This window comes from Felis catus, chromosome D3, assembly GCF_018350175.1.
Source record: "Felis catus isolate Fca126 chromosome D3, F.catus_Fca126_mat1.0, whole genome shotgun sequence".
NCBI classification, from domain to species: domain Eukaryota; kingdom Metazoa; phylum Chordata; class Mammalia; order Carnivora; family Felidae; genus Felis; species Felis catus.
This window is the reverse complement of record NC_058379.1, coordinates 18,350,500-18,364,751: the sequence shown is the minus strand read 5'-3', so window position 1 is coordinate 18,364,751 and position 14,252 is coordinate 18,350,500. Positions and strand designations below refer to the sequence as shown.

Below are 14,252 nucleotides of genomic sequence, written 5' to 3'. Positions count from 1 at the left end.
AACAAGGGTTGGCGAGGAAGTGGAAACGTTGGAACCCTCGCCCCTGGTTGGGTGCCTGTCAGCATCTAGACCATCCTCAGTTGAACAGAAAACACTAACTGCAGGGGTGCCTGGCCGGCTCAGTCGGGACGGCATGGACTCTTGATCTTGGGGTTGTGAGTTCAATCCCCACGTTGGGTGTAGCACTTACTTTAAAAAAAAATAGATAGAAAAGAGGCACCATAGTAGCTCAACGGGTTAAGCATCCAACTCTTTTTTTTTTTTTTTTAACGTTTATTTATTTTTGAGAGAGAGAGAGACAAAACACGAACGGGGGAGGGTCAGAGAGAGAGGGAGACACAGAATCTGAAACAGGCTCCAGGCGGTCAGCACAGAGCCCGACGCGGGGCTTGAACTCACGGACTGCGAGATCATGACCTGAGCCGAAGTCGGCCACTCAACCGACTGAGCCACCCAGGCGCCCCGCATCCAACTCTTGATTTCAGCTCAGGTCACTGTGATCTCACAGTTTGTGAGTTGGAGCCCCACCTTGGGCTCCATGCTGACAGCATGGAACCTGCTTGGGATTCTCTCTCCCTCTCTCTTTCTCTCTGCCTCTCTCCTGCTCATGTATGTGCACTCTCACCTTTAAAATAAATAAATAAGCATTAAAAAAAATAGAATACATTACTATTGCTATTACACAGCGGGGGTGGCCAGACCACGAACAGTTACACAGAGTTACATTTTGCATCAGGCACTGGATTTGTATTTTCATATACAAATTCACTTGAAAGCTTTCAACGAACTTAGGAGGTAACAGGCATTTCGGCTCTCATTTTATTTTTATTTATTTATTTATTTATTTATTTATTTATTTATTTATTAACATTTATTTATTTTTGAGACAGAGAGAGAGCATGAACGGGGGAGGGGCAGAGAGAGAGGGAGACACAGAATCGGAAGCAGGCTCCAGGCTCTGAGCCATCAGCCCAGAGCCTGACACGGGGCTCGAACTCACGGACCGCGAGATCGTGACCTGAACTAAAGTCGGACGCTCAACCGACTGCGCCACCCAGGCGCCCCTTATTGTATCTTTTTAAATTTAAGAGTCTATATCTTGCCCACTGGATCTAGACATTCTTTTTTTTTTTTTAACGTTTAATTTTGAGACAGAGAGAGACAGAGCGTGAATAGGGGAGGGGCAGAGAGAGAGGGAGACACAGAATCTGAAACAGGCTCCAGGCTCTGAGCTGTCAGCACAGAGCCCAACGTGGGGCTCGAACTCATGGAACGTGAGATCGTGACCTGAGCCGAAGTCGGCCGCTTAACCGACTGAGCCACCCAGGCGCCCCCTTCTTTTAAATGTTTATTTTTGAGAGAGAGAGACAGAGTGCAAGCAGGGAAGAGGCAGAGAGAAAAGGAAACACAAAATCTGAAGCACGCTCTGAGCTGTCAGCACAGAGCCTGACGCGGGGCTCGAACTCACGGACCGCGAGATCGTGACCTGAGCTAAAGTCGGACACTCAACCGACCGAGCCACCCAGGCGCCCCTCGGCTCTCATTTTATAGGTGGAGAAGCTGCGTGAGACACAGAGATTCCATAACTTGCCAGATAACTAGTATAGGTCAACCAAGATTCAAACCTAAAGAGTCCAACTCCAGAATCCATGCTGTTTTTAGCACACTCCAGAAGGATGCAGAAGAACCCTTAGAGAAACAGAAATACATGCCAAATCCTGGGTAGGAAGATTCAACAAAGATGTGTAATGCAACCACTATGCTGTGCATAGCTGGGAAAGTGAACGAATCACCATTATGTCCGCCAACATGGTTTAATCTCAAAACAAGCCTTGTTCAGAGAAAGCAAGTCATATAAGAATATATATACGGTTTGATTCTATTTTAACAAATGTCCCAAACAAACAAAATTGAGCACTATATTATTTGAGGATACATGCACCGATGATAAAACTATCAGGAAAACCAAGGATTGTGCTTCATATCTTACCCTGGGTGGCGGCATACAGGCGTTTAATATTCTTTAACTTATACCTATGTTGTATATACCTTCTCTATTTCTAATGAAAATGTAAAAGAAACTAGACCAACCTCACTTAGGTACATCAATACTAAATTCCTCAATGATTAGCAAACAAAATCTAATCAAATAATAAAGGAACGGTAAAACACGACCCAGTGGGATGTATTCCCGAAAGTCAGTATTAATTTAGTAATAAAATCAATTATAAGAATTCAATATTAGAAAATCTACGAATAAAGAAGGTAAAAGATTAATAAAAGATTATAGAGAAGATGAAAAGATACATAATAGATTGACCCCATCAGTCGATCAAGACTGAAACGTTACAGGTAACCAAAAGGAATGAAATCTTGCCATTTGCAACAACGTGGATGGAGCTAGAGGATATTATACGGAGCGAAATTAGAGAAAGACAAATGTCATATGACTTCACTCACAAAAACAGGAAGGGGGACAAAACACAGGAGACTCTTAAATACAGAGAACAAACTGAGGGTTGCTGGAGGGGAGGTAGGTGGGAGGATGGTCTAAATGGGTGACGGGCACTAAGGAGGACATTTGTTGGGATGAGCACTGGGTGTTCTATGTAGGGGATGAATCCCTGGATTCTACTCCTTTTGAAACCATTATTGCACTATATGCCAACTAACTTAGGTGTAAATTTAAAAAATAAATTAATTGGGGCACCTGGGTGGTTCAGTCCGTTAAGCGTCTGACTTCAGCTCAGGTCATGATCTCACGGTTCGTGGGTTCAAGCCCCACATCGGTCTCTGTGCGGACAGCTCAGAGCCTGGAGCCTGCTTCAGATTCTGTCTCCCTCTCTCTCTGCCCCTCTCTGACTCACACTCTGTCTCTCTCTCTCTCTCTCAAAAATAAATATTTAAAAATAATCAAATAAATAAAAAATAAAAAATATAATATTAATTTAAAAAAGGAATGAGAAATGACACCTATCTAAAGATTCTGAAAAGGCACCTGATAAAATTCAACTTTCATTCTTGGTAATTACATTTATCACAAACAATACATGGAACTTAAAAACTTGGAAGAAAAATATAGATACTTAACACTAAAAAAAAAAAGAAGCTAGCACCATACTTGATAGTAAATGCAGAAACATACCTAATAGTAAGTATGGAAGCACACTTATCAAAATAAGGAACAAGGGGCACCTGGGTGGCTCAGCTGGCTGGGTGTCTTGACTCTTGATTTAAGTTCAGGTCATGATCCCAGGGTCGTGGGATCGAGCCCTGCATCGGGCCCCACACGGAGCATGGAGCCTGTTTAAGTTCTCTCTCTCCCTCTGCCACTCTCCCCGACTCATGCACTCTCTTTCTCTCTCAAATAAATAAGTAAGTAAGTAAGTAGACACGGATGTCCTTTATCATCCTATTTAACATTGTTCTGGAGGTACCAGCCAGTGCAAGTAGACAAGAGAAGTAAAAAGGAACAGAAATACTAGAGAAAAAGAGATAAAAGTATTTGCAGATTGTCTGAGTGCTTCTATGGAAAATCCAAGCAAATCAACCAAAAATTATACATGATATAGAAACGCAGGCCCAATACAAAGTTAATCATCAGAAATAAATAGCTTTTGGGGTGCCTGGGTGGCTCAGTCGGTTGAGCGTCCGACTTCAGCTCAGGTCATGATCTCACGGTTTGTGAGTTTGAGCCCCGTATCAGGCTCTGTGCTGACAGCTCAGAGCCTGGAGCCTGCTTCGGATTCTGTGTCTCCCTCTCTCTCTGGCCCTCCCTCTCTTCCCTCTCTCTCTCTCAATCTTCTCTCAAAAATAAAACATTACAAAAAATGTTTAAAAAGAAAGAAATAGCTTTAGCGTAACCAGCTAATTATTAGTTAAAAGTTGTAACTGAAGAAGGAACTCTACTTAAAATATCACCAGAGTTGAAATATAAAAATAATCTTACCAAAAAACGTGTCAAGTTTATATAAAAATAATTTTAACACCCCCCTAAGGACCACAAAGGAAAAGCTAAACAAATAGAAAAACACACTATGTCTTTGTTTAGGAAGATTCAACATCACAAAGGTATCAGTTCCACTAAGTTCATCTATAAAATAAATAAATCCCATTTATTTAAAAAATGTTTTCAATATTTATTTTAGAGAGAGAGAGTGAGCGAGCGAGCATGAGTTGGAGAGGGGCAGAGACAGAGGAAGACACAGAATCTGAAACAGGCTCCAGGCTCCGAGCTGTCAGCACAGAGCCCATGGAGCTCGAACCCACGAACGCCGAGCTCATGACCTGAGCCAAAGTCAGACGCTTAACCGACTGAGCCACTCAGGTGCCCCTAAATGAATCCCATTTAAATTACTGCTGGGGGACACCTGGCTGGCTCAATCCATAGAACATGAGACTCTTGTTCTCGGGCTCAGGATTTCAAGTCCTACGTTGGGCAGAGAGATTACTTAAAAACTACTGCCATGATTTTTTGGGTCTAAAGTCTTTTGAGTCTAAAGTTCATCTTGAAGGGAGCCTGGGTGGCGCAGTCGGTTGAGCTTCCGACTTCAGCCAGGTCACGATCTCGCGGTCTGTGAGTTCGAGCCCCGCGTCGGGCTCTGGGCTGATGGCTCGGAGCCTGGAGCCTGTTTCCGATTCTGTGTCTCCCTCTCTCTCTGCCCCTTCCCCGTTCATGCTCTGTCTCTCTCTGTCCCAAAAATAAATAAACGTTGAAAAAAAAAAATAAAGTTCATCTTGAAAAAGTGAGACTATCCAGGAAATTTCTGAAATAAACAAAAAGATCAGTGGGAAGATACAAGCCTAAACAGATATTAAAACATGAAGCTACATTAATCCAACAGCATATGATTGCACACGAATGCACAACCAATTCAGTTTCACTGAATAGAGAAGGGAGAGCTTGTCTCAAACTTATAGGTGATTTTATTAAATGATTAAGGTAGCATTAAATTTGCGGTGAGAAAATGCCTTATTCAGTAAACGGCATTATACAATTGTAAAAACTCAGAGAGCTACTGGTCTAAGGAGGATGAAATTTTCTGTACATAAATTATACCTTTATTAGCCTAACTTTCAAAATTAGCATTAGGACACTGGATAGCTCTATTTAAAACAAAAACAAAAACAAAGTTTGGATATCTACCTCGTACTTTATGCCAAAACAAATTCCAGATGAGTCAAAGATTCAAACATTAAACAATACAGTTAAAAAATAAAGGTACTAGAACAAAATATAGGTAAGGTAAGAAATGTTCTTCTAAGTATGATTTTAAAAAACTCAGGAAGCAGTCAGAATGGCTAACATTAGCAACTCAAGCAACAACAGATGTTGGCGAGGATGCAGAGAAAGAGGATGTCTTTTGCATTGTTGGTGGGAAGGCAAGCTGGTGCAGCCACTCTGGAAAACAGTATGGAGGTTCCTCAAAAAAGTAAAAATAGAACTACCCTATGACCCAGCAATTGCACTAGTAGGTATTTATCCAAGGGATACAGGTGTGCTGTTTCGAAGGGACACGTGCACCCCCATGTTTCTAGCAGCACTATCAACAATAGCCAAAGTATGCAAAGAGCCCAAATGTCCATCGATGGATGAATGGATAAAGAAGATGTGGTATATATATGCAATGGAGTATTACTCGGCAATCAAAAAGAATGAAATCTTGCCATTTGCAACTACGTGGATGGAACTGGAGGGTATTACGCTAAGTGAAATTAGTCAGAGAAAGACAAATATCATAGGACTTCACTTATCTGAAGAACTTAAGATACAAAATAGATGAACATAAGGGAAGGGAAGCAAAAATAATCTAAGAACAAGGAGGGGGACAAAACGTAAGAGACTCTTAAATACAGAGAACTGAGGGGTGCTGGGGGGTTGTGGGTGGAGGGATGGGATAAATGCATGATGGGCATTAAGGAAGACACTTGTTGGGATGAGCACTGGGTGTTATACAAGGGGATGGATCCCTGGAATCTACTCCCAAAATCATTATTGCACTATATGCTAACTAATTTGGATGTAAATTTAAAGACAAATTTAGGGGCGCCTGGGTGGCTCAGTCAGTTAAGCATCCGACTTGGGATCAGGTCATGATCTCACAGTTCATGGGGTCAAGCCCCACACCGGGCTCTATGCTAACAGCTCAGAGCCTGAAGCCTGCTTCAGATTTTATGTCTCCCTCTCTCTCTGCCTCTCCCCTGCTCATGCTCTGTCTCTCTCTCTCCCCAAAATGAATAAAGATTAAAAAAAATTAAAAATAAATTTAAAAAATAATAAAGAAAAGATTTCTGAGGAAAAAAAATTCGGGAAGGTACACACACACATGCACGTGCACACACACACACACACCAGTTCAACAGAAAAATGTCTGCCAAAAAAAAAAATTGTAAGCAAAGTCAAAGGACAAAAAGAATTTTGGAAAAAAAATACTTGCAACTCACATTCTAGACAAATGACGGGATCCCTTAATATATAAAGAGCTTCTATAAATCAATAAGAAAAGTCCAACACCCCTACATACATACACACCAAAACTAGACAAAGCTTAAAAAACAATTCACAGCAAAGAAAATGAAGACTTGTCCTTCAAACATAAGAAAAAAAACCACTCCGCTTTGAAGAAAAATGTTACTAGAGTACACTGAGCTACTGTTTTTCGTTTTTGGCAGTCTGACAAATAAAAGTTTGAGAACATACTTGGTGAGAGTATGGCAAAGAAATACTGGCATTTATTCTAAGTGAGAGGTTATATACCTTGTTGAAACTCTATGAAATATAATTTGATAAGATATTTTTAAAACTATTCTTTGAGACAATAATTTCATTTCTGGATATTTATCCTCTAGATAAGCCCTCTAACCTTTTCATTAGACAAAATATAAATATCCACTAATAAGGAACAAGTAAATTAAATTGTGGTCCAGGCGATACAATGGAATACTATAGAGGTAAAGAATCTTCTGAATGGCTTGTTACCACTTTTAGGAAATATACACGCACATACATGTACATTCATGAAATCTTCCTGGAAGATGCCCAAGAAACTGGCAACAGTGGCTGCTTCTGGAAAAGGAGGCTTCAGTTTGACCATAAACCTGTTTGTGCTTGTTGACTTTTGTATGTGTATTTGTATTATCTATTCAAAATCAGAGATAGGTAAATGTCTCCAATACTCAATATCCCTGCACCCCATTTTTTATAGGACTGTCTACAACTTGCAGTTAATCAGATGATTTCTTGATCTTAGGCTGATTCCTTCTAGAAGACTCTCAAGAGTAAATCTTGCGCATTGTTGTGTCCCCAGCTTCTAGTTCAGTTCTTGCCTCAGTAAGTGTGCTGAGTGAACTACAATTTCATGCTAGTTCTGTGCCTTGTAGAGACTGGAAACAATCTAGAGAACTCAGAGAGGAGGGACAGCAGCTCAAGTCATTGGTCTCGGAGAAATCAGTTTAAAGAAAGATAATCAACACCGGTTTACCCAAATGTATTCCACCTGCTGATAAGAGGGACTCTTGATGTGGGTAATGGCCCTTTCTAGTTCACTGGATATCTACCATGCACAGTAACAGGGCAGTTTGCAAATATCTGTCTCATGGAATATCCATGACAACTCATCCCATAGATGGTATTTTCCTCCCTTGGTGAAAGTAGAAACAGAAGTTAAGTGACAGGAAGGCTACAGAAAGGATTTGGATCAGTCTAAAGGTTAGTCCCACGGCTGTGTAGTTATGTGACTTTGACTATGTCATTGCCCCCTTTGAACCTCAGCATGGTACAGGTGACAGGAATTGCCTCCACTCCATTCCAAGGGAATCTGCTCCCTTCCCACTCCTGCTGAAGAGGTGAGTTGAACTGGTCACAGGTGGGCCAGAGCATGGCTCTGCCCTGGGAAGGGGAACAGACCTAGACAAGACCACAGAATCCAGCCCGGGGAATCTAAGAGGCTCCACTCTTTTTGCCATGGGGATGTAAAAATAACAAGGTTATGAACACAGTGATGTTGGCCATGCACGTAGATGCAAACACACAGACGTTGGAGGGGGCACCTGGGGGGCTCAGTTGGTTAAGTCTCCGAGTCTTGATTTCGGCTCAGGTCACGATCTCACATTTTGCGGCATCGAGCCCAGCATGGGGCTCTGTGCTGACAGTGCGGAGCCTGCTTGGGATTCTCTCTGTCCCTCCCCCACTTGCTCGTGCTCTCTCTCTTGCTCTCAAAGATAAACAAACAAACAAACAAACAAAAAGACATGTATTGGGCAGTCCTAGAGACAGACAGACGCTAATTGTCCCATAACTTCTCGGTTCCATTTTAGATCTGGCCATACTTCCCGCCACATGGTATGCATGTGCATGGGGGTCGGGGAAACCCTCATAAATACATCCGCACAATTTTTAAATGCCACGCGGTCCCCCTCAAATAAACAAGGCTTTCTCATCTTTTTAAACCTCAGTCCCTCTCCCCATCCAAAGGTTTAGGGCTGTCCTTCCTGAATATTTACACACCCGTAACATTTTCCTATTTATACAGACAGAACCGAGTCCCATGTGGCGAACTGCATGTTGCTTTTCTCTCACTTAATAGCTCTAGATAGCTTTCAGGATCAGCAGGAACCACCTCATTCTTTCTAGGACGGCGTACTCATTGTTTACTACCTTCACTCATCCACCAGCATTCAAGGAACTCGGTTTTTCCTGTGTCAGATCCTGTTCTAGGCACCTCACTCGTGATGCATCAGTGGACAAGTTGGAAAAATAGCCTTGTCCTTGAGGAGCTGACATTCCTACAGATGGACCTCAGGTTATTTTTAGTTTGTGGTGCCACAGACCATTTGTAATGGGCATCCTGCCGGTTACGGCTCGGCGTGTTGTGTTTTGTTTTGTTTCGTGAGAGAACCAGTAGGAAGGAACTCCCGGATCACAAGACAACTTGGAGACCCAACTTAGCCAACGTGCACCGGAAACATCACTCCAACTTCCGCTCCAACAAAGCAGGTGTGAAAATGCAGTTTTTCCCCTAACTCTCTCCAATACTGCTATTATGAGTTCTTTTCTTGGTCACCACATAGGTGGCGACGGGAGCATTTTGTGAATTGCAAGCAGGCGGGAGCATCATTTTGTAGGTTTCTTGGTTTTTTTTTTTTATACTTGCATGTCTCTTGGACTTCTGTATTTCTTTTTTCTATCATCTGCCCACTTATATTCTTCCTTAGGTTCTAATAAGGAACTTAGTTTTGTCTTTTACTTGAATGGCCTCTTTGTGGAGTTAGGAAATCAGCCCTTTGCTATGGGCTGGGAATATTTTTCCCAGTTTGTCATTTGTCTTTTGATTTTGCTCATGGAGATTTTCCTGCAGAGAAATACCTGATGAACTTTATTATATAAAAATGACTTTTTCCTTTATGGGGTCTAGAACTCCAACACTATGTACTTCTTTTTCCACCCTTTGGAGTTTGTGATCTATAACAAAATAAACTCTCAAGTTCATCTGCCTGGGCTTTTCTTCCTTGAAACTAAATAGTCAAATCATTTTTCATTTTTTAAAAATGTATATTTAGGGGCGCCTGGGTGGCTCAGTCGGTTGAGCGTCCGGCTTCGGCTCAGGTCATGATCTCGCAGTCTGTGGGTTCGAGCCCCACGTCGGGCTCTGGGCTGACAGCTCAGAGCCTGGAGCCTGTTTCGGATTCTGTGTCTCCCTCTCTCTCTGCCCCTCCCCCACTCATGCTCTGTCTCTGTCTCAGAAATAAACATTGAAAAAAAATTTTTTTAATGTGTATTTATTTTGAGACAGAACAGAGGAGGGGCAGAGAGAGCGAGCGAGAACAAGAGCGAGAGCGAGAACGAGAATCCCAAACAGGCTCCATGCTGTCAGCACAGAGCCCAATGCGGGGCTCGATCCCATGAACTGTGAGATCATGACCTGAGCTGAAATCAAGAATCGGATGCCTAACCGACTGAACCACCCAGTTGCCCCCATTTTTCATTTCTAAGTGGGGTCATAAGATTTCTTTCATGGATTTGTCGTAAGGATAGGAGTGACTACAGATAGGTCACGGAATAAAACCTAGCCCCTCTGCCGGGGTTAGTAGATAATAAAATACAGATAGATGTAATGATAATGAGGAATGACTTTCTATAGCCAGTAAGAGGCAGAGCTGGGATTCAACCCACATCTGTCACTTCAGTCTCAGTTTGGGCTCTTTTTTTTTTTTTAATTTTTTTTTTCAACGTTTATTTATTTTTGGGACAGAGAGAGACAGAGCATGAACGGGGGAGGGGCAGAGAGAGAGGGAGACACAGAATCGGAAACAGGCTCCAGGCTCTGAGCCATCAGCCCAGAGCCTGACGCGGGGCTTGAACTCACAGACCGCAAGATCATGACCTGGCTGAAGTCAGACGCTTAACCGACTGCGCCACCCAGGCGCCCCAGTTTGGGCTCTTATGGAGCAAATCCAAGTGTTTTTCTCTGTTTCAATGCTCTCTTTGAATTTATAATTAGGTCAATCTGCATTTGAGTGAAAATCACCCATTCGTCTTGCATCCAGAGCTATGGCAAGGAGATAGTTCTGAAACCTTGAGTAGGTTTGCTCATTCTACTTAAACCACAAAATAAAACTTCCAGCTACGATGGTCTCGAGCCAGTTCTAGAGCTGTTGCAAGTATTCCTACGTGGTTCCACTTGAGGGGTGTGGAAAAGAGATACTGTCCCACCCCACAACTTCTCTAAACCTTTCCCCGGCTAGGATAAGCTTTAGCGCTGGCTAAAAATTCACCTCTGGGTTCCTTTGCTTTGAGCTAAATGGTAGTGCTTAAATGAAGGCTGACAGGACACAGTTTTAAGAAGTTTTGGCAAAAGAAGCGAACTGAAAAGAAAAAGCATGAGGAGTCCTGGGGAAGGCACGTCTGGGTGATGGGGGGTTCACAGAAGCAGCTCGCCCTTTTACTATCGCGGCTGATGGGCCACTGATGCACCCCATGTGTTGGTGCTGGGCCCATAGCCTCAATTATTATTATGCCTCATCTCATTTAATCCTCATTAAATCCTGAGAAAGCCCCTCTGAGGTAACTGCTATTACCTTAATTTTTCAAAAAGGAAAACTTGTGCTAAACTCTCCGAGATGCAGGGGAGGTAAATGAGGGAGGCAGGATTCATACCAAAGGCTGGACTCCGGACCCCCTGCACCCAGCTCTAAGCTCACCATCCTCCGGGGAGGCTCCGGGTGCCCCCGGGACAGAAGAGTTGGAAGTAAAGGACTCAGAAGAAAATTCCAAAGCCACTTTCCTAGATAGAAGCTCGATCTACTTTGGTTTTGCCTAGATACCACCCCAGCCCTGAGAAACAGTTCTAGTTTTGCAGTAACATTAGAGTAAGGAAGCATGCCCCCTGTTGAGCTGTATTATTAACGCTGGCAAGGCTGAGGTGAAATTGCAACCAAATGTACAAGGAGCGTTGTACATTTCGGCCACCCCTTAGACAGGCAGCCCTGTCCTGTGTTAAAATAATGCCTCTGAAGGTCATATAACCAATGCTTTCTCCCTTTTAAGTGAGGCCAACAGAACACAGATGTACCTGTGCCTTACGATTACAAACTATGTATGCCTATGGGTGCTCATGGACCCAGACTGGACCGGGACATGGGCCAGATGCAGTTATAGGAGGTGGCAGGTGCAGGTGGCAGGTGGCCATTTCTCGTGTCTACTTTCCCCGCTGATCGGTCAGACACCGAGCCCAAGAATTCTTATTTCTTTTCCCCCCACGCTGTGGTGCCCTCCCAGGACCTGTGCCTCCTCCTTGGACTTCCCCTGGAGGTACGTCCTCTTCCCGACTTGGAAGGCCTCAGGCGGGACAGTGCAACAACACGTCCCCAGCTCTAGCCAGGAGGAGGTGGAAGAAAGCTCAGACTTCCCGTTTCTGCGCTCCAGGCGCTTAGATCTTGATCGCAGGCGTGTCGAGGAGCAAAAGAGCCATTGCTGACCTCTTGGTTCGGAAGCAACTTCAGTATCTACCACTAGGGACTGGGCAGGAGAGGAGCACCCTGGGGAACAGTCTCACGGCATCGTGGAAAGAGATTAGATGCCTTATGAGGAAAAAAAGAAATGTGCCGTTTAACTCGCATGCAGTCAATTCCCACGCAAAACAAAGCTGCATGTTGCACATGGATGTAGCCATAGTTAAGGACGCATACGAAATGCGCTGGCACTGGGGAATCTCTAAAAAAAAAAAGGTAATTCCTTTTTGGAACTGGTGAGGGTCGTTTCTATCGTTTGCAACCAATGAAATCAAACACAACATAGTGGATACGGGGTTTTTGGTGTTTTTTTTTTTAAATAATCAGATTTAAATTCAGAAGGGAAAAAAAGAGGATGTTTTGGCTCACACTGGAGCCCAGATTCTAAAACCATATACTGAATACAGGGATAGGTCGGTTCGGTAAACCTCGGACAATGGAGCCCCGCCCTCCCTCCACCAAATAACCAAGGACACACGGCTTACCCTGATATCCCCCCAGCGATTACTTCGCGACTTGCGGTTTGTGGGCAAAAGCTCTCGGGTTTGCTGACCGAATGACAAAGTCTTTGGTAGCTGCGCGATAAACGCCATGGGATGACTGCTTTCTCTTTCCAAACTCAAACGGAAAGCGATCCAACACCCTCCCCACCCCCCCCCCAAAAAAAACCCCACAACTGTTAGTGAATCTTGTACGTTTCAGTAGTGATGTCTGCTGCGTCTAAGTCTCGCCTTTCCTACTTTCGTTCCAGTTTGGATTTTTGCTTGTGTGTATGCACTGAGGCAGGATTAAGAACAGTCTACTTTTACCTCGTCCTAAGTGATTGTATCTAAACAGTGATGCACTGGGTTTGCTGGTTGTGTTTCGTAACACACATGAAGACATAACGACACTCATCTCTGTGTAGCCAGGCTAGACTCATCTAGAAGCTTCCACCTTGTGAAACAAGCTGTTGTTGTTTCTAAGTGCTCGGCAAATGATTCCAAAACAAATCAGGAAAATCCCAGGAGTGCTTCTCTTTAGTGGATATGAAGGAAATTGAGTGAAAGGCACGTGAAGCATTTCTGGAGTGCTAGGTCTTGACCCAGACGGTGGTTACCTAGGTGTGGACCTTGTAACACTTAAGCTGCACACTTATGCTTCGCACGTTTCGGTATGTGGGTTATATCCCACAAGAAAAAGCCTTTCTAAAACCTCACATGTCCTAATTCTGCTGTGTGTCCTCTCAAGGAAAAGAATATGACACAGGAGTGTCTACGATGAACTCCATGGAGGCTTTCATTACGTTCACTTAGTCTTTATAAATTTGTAGGTGGGGAAACCAAATTGCTGCGAGGTCTTGTTTCCTATGGAAATTCCTAGGAGTTTAGGGTCCTTGTTCCTTAAATTCGTTTAAGCTGGTGGAGATGGCAAATAGGAGAAGTCAAAAGAGGACAGATGGGAGTTAACATTTCGTGTGTTGGCAAGGAGAATCTATCCGCTCTCCGTGGTATTTTCCAGAAGCTTTGGCTTTTGTTTCTATTTCTCCAACACGGAGCCCCGGGGTAGTCCCATGTCTAAAGCTTAAAGATCCACAAGGATGTGAGGCAGAGTCTTGCCATTAAGACCTTCTTCTGTTGACATCTGTAATTCACAGAAGCGGAATGTTTCTTTCCTCCGAGGATGTTTCATTATGATCATTTTCACGGAGGAAAGCTACATGGTGGATGTTTCTGGCTACACTTCACACATCCTCCATGGGAGCCAAGGAGACATATTCTGGCGAACAAACACATCGGCCCTCTCTCCTATGAAGGCAGATAACCAAAGAGTTGGAAAACTCCACCTTTCACAGAGCTTGGCATCAGCAAACCACAGCTCCCTCACTATTAGTAAAGTCCCAGAGACAGAGACAGGGAAAGAGAAGACCGTTGCCACGGTGGTTGGCTAACTGGCAATCTAAGAGCAGTGAAACTCTGAAGCCGACATCACCCGGATTCAAGAAGCACAGAAACTCCCATTAGTTTTGTTATCGGCCCATCAGAGCCGGCCCACTAACCCAGGTGTCTCTGTACTGAGCCACTGAAGAGCCACTGAAATCCCAATCATTTTCCCAGTGGAAACCACTGGGAACTTAAGTTCACAACAAGGCGTCATTTGAAATCCCCTGCAATCTCCTATTTATCCACACCCATCCAGAAGGAGGAGGAGGAAAACACGTACGAAGCTTAGCCACAGAGAAAGCGCCCACCACCCATTCCTGG

The 14,252-nt window shown here is 43.7% G+C and overlaps 1 protein-coding gene across 13 annotated transcripts in view; it reads right to left on the bottom strand.

The window, feature by feature from the left end:
• The window catches only part of MYO1H (myosin IH), a 147,086-nt gene that overhangs the window by 56,899 nt on the left and 75,935 nt on the right, over positions 1-14,252 (bottom strand). The gene's annotated exons all lie outside the window — the stretch shown is intronic.